The sequence below is a fragment of the Loxodonta africana genome, chromosome 1 (genome assembly GCF_030014295.1).
Source record: "Loxodonta africana isolate mLoxAfr1 chromosome 1, mLoxAfr1.hap2, whole genome shotgun sequence".
Classification (NCBI taxonomy): Eukaryota; Metazoa; Chordata; class Mammalia; order Proboscidea; family Elephantidae; genus Loxodonta; species Loxodonta africana.
Genome location: NC_087342.1, coordinates 195,329,002 through 195,337,201, shown reverse-complemented (window position 1 = coordinate 195,337,201; position 8,200 = coordinate 195,329,002).

The following is an 8,200-nucleotide window of genomic DNA, read 5'->3' as shown; positions in this document are numbered from 1 at the left end:
GAGCTCCTAAAAATCAAACACCTATGCTCATCCAAAGACTTCACCAAAGGAGTAAAAAGACTACCTACAGACTGGGAAAAAGTTTTTGGGTATGACATTTCTGATCAGCACCTGATCTCTAAAATCTACATGATACTGCAAAAACTCAACTACAAAAAGACAAATAACCCAATTAAAAAATGGGCAAAAGATATGAATAGACACTTCACTAAAGAAGACATTCAGGCAGCTAACAGATATATGATCAAATGTTCACGATCATTAGCCATTACAGAAATGCAGATCAAAACTACAATGAGATTTCATCTCACTCCAACAAGGCTGGTATTAATCCAAAAAATGCAAAAGAATAAATGTTGGAGAGGCTGTGGAGAGATTGGAACACTTATAAACTGCTGGTGGGAATGTAAAATGGTACAACCACTTTGGAAATCGATTTGGCGCTTTCTTAAAAACTAGAAGTAGAACTACCATATGATCCAGCAATCCCACTTCTTGGAATATATCCTAGAGAAATAAGAGCCTTTACACAAACAGATATATGAACTCCCATGTTTATTGCAGCACTGTTTACAATAGCAAAAAGATGGAAGCAACCAAGGTGCCCATCAATAGAAGAATGGATAAATAAATTATGGTATATTCATACAATGGAATACTACGCATCGATAAAGAACAGTGATGAATCTGTGAAACATTTCATAACATGGAGAAACCTGGAAGGCATTATGCTGAGTGAAATTAGTCAGTTGCAAAAGGACAAATATCGTATAAGACCACTATTAAAGAACTCAAGAAATAGCATAAACTGAGAAGAAAACATTCTTTTGTGGTTATGAGGAGGGGAGGGTGGGAGGATGGGAGAGGGGTATTCACTAATTAGTTGGTAGATAAGAACTACTTTAGGTGAAGGGAAAGACAACACACAATACAGGGGAGGTCAGCACAACTGGACTTAACCAAAAGCAAAGAAGTTTCCTGAATAAACTGAATGCTTCGAAGGCCAGTGTAGCAGGGGCAGGGGTTTGGGGACCATGATTTCAAGGGACATCTAAGTCAATTGGCATAACAAAATCTATTAAGAGAACATTCTGCATCCCACTTTGAAGAGTGGCGTCCGGGGTCTTAAACGCTAGCAAGCAACCATCTACAATGCATCAATTGGTCTCAATGCACCTGGAGCAAAGGAGAATGAAGAACTCCAAGGACACAAGGTAATTATGAGCCCAAGAGACAGAAAGGGCCACATGAACCAGAGACTACATTAACCTGAGACCAGAAGAACTAGATGGTGCCTGGCTACAACCAATGACTGCCCTGACAGGGAACACAACAGAGAACTCCTGAGAGAGCAAGAGAGCAGTGGGATGCAGACCTCAAATTCTCATAAAAAGACCAGACTTAATGGTCTGACTGAGACTGGAAGGACCCCGGTGGTCATGGCCCCCAGACCTTCTGTTGGCCCAGGACAGGAACCATTCCTGAGGCCAACTCTTCAGACATGGATTGGACTGGACAATGGGTTGGAGAGGGATGCTGGTGAGGAGTGAGCTTCTTGGATCAGGTGGACACTGGAGACTATGTTGGCATCTCCTGCCTGGAGGTGAGATGAGAGGGTAGAGGGGGTTAGAAGCTGGCAAAATGGACACGAAAAGAGAGAGTGGAGGGAGAGAGAGGGCTTTCTCATTAGGGGGAGAGTAACTAGGATTATGTAGCAAGGTTTATATAAGTTTTCATGTAAGAGACTGACTTGATTTGTAAATTTTTGCTTAAAGCACAATAAAAATTATATTAAAAAAGAACATTTCAAGATAGATCCTGAAGTACAACACTGTCAGGGATAGTATAATATCCGCATGCCTACAAGGAAGAGCTGTTAATACAACTATTGTTCAGTTTATGCACAAGCCACTAATGCCAAAGATGAAGAAACTAAAGATTTTTACCAACTTCAGCAGTCCAAAATTGATCAAATATGCAATCAAGATGCATTGATAATTACTAGTGATTGGAAAGTGAAAGTTGGAAACAAAGGTGGATCTATAGTTGGAATCTATAGCCTTGGTGTTAGAAACAACTTCTGAGATTGCATGATAGAATTTTGTGAGACCAACAATTTACTCATTGAAAATACGTTTTTTCAACAGCATAAACGGTGACTATACACGTGGGCCTCACCAGACGGAATACAAAGGAATGAAATCGACTACATCTGTGGAAGCAGATAACTGAAAAGCTCAATATCATCAGTTAGAAGAAGGCCAGGGGCTGACTGTGGAACAGACCATCAATTGTTCAGATACAAGTTCATGTTGAAGCTGAAAAAAATTAGAACAATTCCACAAGAGCCAAAGTACTACCTTGAGTATATCCCACCTGAATTTAGAGACCATCTCAAGAATAGATTTGATTCACTGAACACTAATGACCAAAGACCAGACAAGTTGTGGAACGATATTAAGGACATCATACACGAAGAAAGTGAAAGGTCACTAAAAATACACGAAATAAAAGACAAAAATGGATGTCAGAAGAGACTCTGAAACTTGCCCTCGAACATAGAGTAGCTATAGCGAATGGAAGAAATGACCAACTAAAAGAACTGAAAAGAAGTATTCAAAAGGTGGCTCAAGAAGACAAAGTATTATAATGACAAGTGCAAAAACCTGGAGTTAGGAAACCAAAGGGAAACAACACACTCGACATTTCTCAAGCCGAAAGAACTGAAGAAAAATTTCAAGCCAGGAATCGCAACATTGAACGATTCTATGGGCAAGATATTGAATGATCCAGGAAGCATCAAAAGAAGATGGAAGAAATACACAGTCACTGTAGCAAAAATAATTATTTGACATTCATCCATTTCAGGACATAGCAAAGAATCAAGAATTGATGGGACTGAAGGAAGAAGTCCAAGCTGCACTTAAAAAAAAAAATAAATTTTTTTTTTTTTTTTTTGAAGGCACTGGCAAAAAGCAAGACTCCAGGAAAAGAAGGTATACCAGTTGAGATGTTTCAACAAACAGATGCAATGCTGGAAGTGCTCACTATGCCAAGAAATTTGGAAGACAACTACCAGGCAACCCATCTGGAAGAGATCCATATTTGTGCCCATTCCCAAGAAAGGTGATCCAACAGATCATAGAAATTATCGAACAATATCATTAATATTACATACAAGTAAAATTTTGCTGAAAATAATTCAAAAATGGTTGCAGCAGTATATCAACAGGTAACTGCCAGAAATTCAAGCTGGATCCAGAAGAGGACACAGAATGAGGGATATCATTGCTTATGTCAAATGGATCTTGGCTGAAAGTAGAGAATACTAGGAAGATGTTTACCTGTATTCTAATGACTATGCAAAGGTATTCAACTGTATGAGTTGTAACAAATTATGGATAACATTGCGAAGAATGGAATTTCAGAACATTTATTTGCACTCATGTGGAACCTGTTCATAGACCAAGAGGCAATCATTCAAACAGAAAAAGGGGTCACTTCTTTGTTTAAAGTCTGGAAGGGTGTGCTGCAGGGTTGGAACTTTTTACCATACTTATTCAATCTGTATGTTGAGCAAGTAATTTGAGAAGCTGGCCCATATGAAGAAGAATACGGCATCACGATTGGAGGAAGACTCATTAACAACGTACGATATCCAGATGACACAATCTTACTTGCTGAAAGCGAAGAGGACTTGAAGCCGTTACTGGTGAAGAGCAAAGACTACATCCTTCAGTATGGATACACCTCAACATGAAGAAAACAAAAATCCTCATAACTGATCAATAAGCAACATTATGATAAATGGAGAAAAGATTGAAGTCAAGAATTTCATTTTATTTGGATCCACAATCAATACCCATGCAAGTAGCAGTAAAGAAATCAAACAACATATTGCACTGGGCAAATCTGCTGCAAAAGACCTCTTTAAAATGTTAAAAAGTAAAGATGTCACTCTAAGGACTAAAGTGTCCGTGACCCAAGCCATCGTATTTTCAATAGCATCATATGCATGAAAATTCTTGACAATGAGTAAGAATACCAAAGAATTACTGCCTTTGAATTATAGTGTTAGTGAAGAATATTGAATGAATATACCATGGACTACAGGAAGAACAAACGAACTTGTCTTGGAAGAAGTACAGTCAGAATGCTCCTTAGATGTGAGGTTGGACATATTATCAGGAGGGAGCAGTCCCTACAGAAGGACATCGTGCTTGGTAAGCAGAAGAGCAAGGCCCTCAGTGAGATGGATTGACACACTGGCTGCAACAATGGGCTCAAACATTGCCAAGATTGTGAGGATCACACAGGAAGGGGCAATGTTTCATTCAGTTGTAAATGGGATCGATATGTGCCGGAACCAACTCAAAGGCGCCTAAGAGCAACATGGACAAATTAAAGGAGAACTTACACAAAATCCACATGTTGTTGTTGTTGAGTACTCTCGATTCTTTTCTGACTCATAGTAATTACTAAATTATTTTAGTAATATGTACCCCCAGATAAGTGATTAAACTTAAATATTTTTATATAATAGTATACAAAATATGACATTTCCATTCCCATGCCCCAGAAACGTCATCATGTCTATTTAATTATGAATGTGTTATAGGGTTATTGTAATGAGAGGTAAGCTGCATTTATAAATTTAAAATCCTTGTATTATTTATTCAAAAAGGCCCTCATGACAAAATTGGTAAAGTATCCAACAAAAATTCATGGTCTCTCTTCAGTAATATAAGAGTTTCTGTTGGGATATAGCTGTCCACCCAAAGTCTACAATTCCAGTCCTTTCCCACCTTTAGACAGGAACACCAATGTAATGTTATTCAAAGTGATGTATATCACCCAAGACTGAGAAACAACTTTAACTTATTCACACTCTTTTTTCCTATCTGCCAGTAAATACAGAGGGCTTCAAGGCCTTAGGGATGGTGAAGACGTAAAATGGAAGGAGTCTGAGATACTGAATCATTAGATACAAGATTACTCATCAACCAAGATCATCTGTGTTGGACTACCATGTGAGCAAAAACTATCTTCAATTATACAAAGCCACTAACATTTTGGGGTTTTTTGTGCATGTTTTGATGGTTAATTTTACAGCATCTGACATTATCTTAATCAATACAGATCAGAAACAAAAAGAAAAAAGATGAAGATTCATATCATGCAATGGCAAGACATTTGGTAAAACTGTCCCTTATAGTTTGAGTATGGTTATTGACACATGGAACTAAATGAAAGCACATAAATCAGAAGCTTATTAAGATTTTTTGAAGGAATTATAATTCCAAGGATACCATAAAAGAAAAAAAAATTTTTTTTTTTTTTTGCTGACCAAAAAAACCTATAACTGTAAAAGACCCTCAGTCTCCCAAATTTGAACCAGCAATTAGAGGGTTACAATGGTTGTTCAAATGCCATGAGACCATACACTGATGATCACTATATATGATTATCATGAATGATAATTTACAAGAAAGAATAACCCAGAGGCCACAGAAAACAAGGAACAAGGATTTCATCCTAAATATAAAACCAAGATTTAACCAAGGGACATCTTCCTCCACCAGTGGGTTTGCTTTATCCACATGAACTTCCCCTGTCTGTGATTCAAAGCAGGGGGCTCTAAAGCCCTGCAGAACGATTGGACAACAAGACGGTAAGACCAGTCCCTACAATACTACATAGAGAAAAACTTACTGCTGGAAAGAAAGACCACAGACTTTCATGAGGAAAAAATAACAGGAGGCTATCTATGGAAAGGAAATCCTGGTGCCATAGTGGTTAAGTGCTATGGCTGCTAACCAAGAGACTGGCAGTTCGAATCCACCAGGTGCTCCTTGGAAACTCTATTGCACAGTTCTACTCTGTCCTATAGGGTTGTTATGAGTCGGAATCGACTCAACGGCATTGGGTTTTTTTGTTTGTTTGTTTTGGGTATGGAAAATGGCACCTATGGCAATTAGTTTTAAATTGCTAAATGATCTCTCACAGCTGGGGATGGAAACTGTGATAGTCAATAGAAACTGTTCATTATTGTCCCTTCTCAAGTGGTGCCCAGGGCACGTGCCTTATCTGCCTTGCCTTAGTTATGCCTCTGATAACGACTATTTTGAAAATCTACTGACATTTTTGGAGTTTTATCGTTACACTAGCTAGTTTTAACCAAACTAACACACCTGTACTGAGAAAGGCATTATTTTCATCAATAGGTAGGAGTACAAGACATACTACAAAAGCCCTGTCCTCAAGAAACATTATTTGGTAAGAATGAAAAGACAAATATTTGAATGATTACAATAATGATAACTACTCTTCAGTAAGTGCTTACTATACTACAAAAATTGTACTTAGTAATATATAGCTCATCTCATGTAATCCTCTTAAAGTCTTTTTGAAATAGGTACAGCCATTTTCATTTTACAGAAGAGAAAATGAAAGATCAGGGAGAGATTTGTATAAAACCATACAGATTCTAACTATTAAATATTTGCTGAATGATTAAGTGCCCTGAAAAAGGTAGGTAGCCAACCTGAGCCTGTCCAAATCTAAACCTGACACTATTTCCACAGGTGCTCTGGTGGCACAAAGGTTAAGAGCTCAGCTGCTAACCAAAAAGTTGGCAGTTAGAACACACCAGTGGCTCCTCAGGAGAAAAGTCCTGGCAATCTGTTCCTGTAAGGATTACAGCTTGGGAAACCCCATGGGACAGTTCTAGTCTATCCTATAATGTTGCTATGAGTTGGAATTGACTCAATGGCGCACAACAACAACACACTTTTCACTAATCATACGCCTCCCAAGGCAGAGTTTGAAACATCCAATAATAAGAAAAAAAGCAGTAGTAAAACAATCAAACAAGATTAGATGATTACTTCAAGTTGGGGTGGTCACAGAAGTCTTCATGGCAAGTTAATCAGTTTTGAAAAACCAGCATATTTTAAATGCATAAATATAGAAAAGTAAGGGCAAAATATATGTTAGGTGTTGTTACTATGTGCTAATGAATCAATTCTAACTCGTAGAAACCTTATATGACAGAGTAGAACTGTCCCACAGGGTTTCCTAGGCTGTAATCTTTACGGGAGAAGATTGCCAGGTTTTTTTCCCCATGGAGCCACTGGTGGATTCGGACCACTGATCTTACAGCCCAGTACTTAACTGTCACATCACTGGGGATCCCTATATGTTAGGTAGGTGGGGAAAACTAATTTTGTTTTGAGACAGGGAAACACCAATTTGGTGGTATGTAGGTGGTAACAGGATTCAAGGCAAGAAAATAATTTGAGGTTACATTATAATGAAGAATGCCAAAATGGAATATTTGAGTTTTATTTTATAAGTAGAGTGAATGATATGCGTTTCTAGCACAGAGATCATAAGACTCTAATAAGGTCTTAGGGAAATTATGTCTATGAACTTTACAAATTGAACTTGCAAAGTGAAAGAGACAGGACAGAGTATTTCTTTGTGGTAGGAGTCTCTTGAAACAGTCCGGATAAGAAGCACTAGGTACCTGAACAGAAGGAATTCATACAAGATTCATTTGGGTGGTAGAATTGTATGAAGATTGGAAGTGATAAAAGAATCATCAAGGAAAATTCTGAAAATCTAAGCCTCATTCTCAAAATGATAATACTTTATTGTTAAGTAGGATGGTTGTCCCTAAGCAGTGGCTACGAGGTTAAGTTTGCCACTCTACCAAATTTTGTATCCTCATGTATTTCAATTCGTCACATATTTTAAATACCACAAATCATTACTATTTTGTTTGTTTTACATTAACAATATATGTTTGAATTTACTTACATATTTACTTTACCCTCTGAATTTCCATGTTTCTATCAAAAAATATATACATATATTTTTATCTTGAATTATTTTACTTCTGTCTGAGGAATTCTGTACTGTATTTCTTTCTATTCAGGTCTGTTAGTGGTGAGTTCTCGCTTTTTGTTTGTCTAAAAATGTCCTATGCGGCAGTTCTACTTGGTCCTATAGGGTCACTACGAATCAGAATTGACTCAATGGCAATGGATAAAAATGTCATTAATTAGTTTGCCTACATTTTTAAAGAATTCTTTTGCATGATAGAAAACTCAGGGAGGTATTTCTTTTGTCTAGCATTTCAAGATGTCTTCTATTGATATCTGACTGCCATCAAATTAGCTAGCAGGCTTTGAACATG